We start from the raw sequence: 643 nt of genomic DNA on the forward strand, positions 1-643 counted from the left end.
TTTTTATTGGTAATAATAATAATAATAATAATAATAATAATAATAATAATAATAATAATAATGATGAAATTTATTTAGTAAAAATAAAATTAAATGAAAAATAAAAGTAAACTTTTAAAAAGAATGCACATTATATATGATATCTTTAATTATTTTATTGTTAAAAAAAAATCTTCGCTCTATATTAAAAAATGTAACACTCTTCACGATACCATAATTCTAATGATAATTGTTGAGAAACATGTTGTTTCAACAATGGCAGCCAATATTTTGAACTATAGCAACCATCGGATATTCATTTTCTTCATTGGCATCTTTTAGAGATAAGCAGAAAGAAAGAAAGAAGAGTTAGATACAAATTCAATTCATCCAGCTAATCACAATAACTCCTCTTGAGCGTTTGCAATCTTCATCATCATCAACTACCATCGCTGCCTGCCAAATCCATTCAAGGTCGTATTTCATGAACAAATTCAACAACTGACTTACAGCTAACATCACCGATTCTTCTAATTTTTTTTTGGGGGTCTGGATTTTTTTTTGGTTGGTGGATTGGATAACCCCAATCCTAGGTACCCTAATGAATTGAACAACTCCTAATCCTAAGTACACAATACACACCCACACATTTCTCACATATTTA

Source organism: Arachis ipaensis, chromosome B10 (genome assembly GCF_000816755.2).
Source record: "Arachis ipaensis cultivar K30076 chromosome B10, Araip1.1, whole genome shotgun sequence".
NCBI lineage: Eukaryota > Viridiplantae > Streptophyta > Magnoliopsida > Fabales > Fabaceae > Arachis > Arachis ipaensis.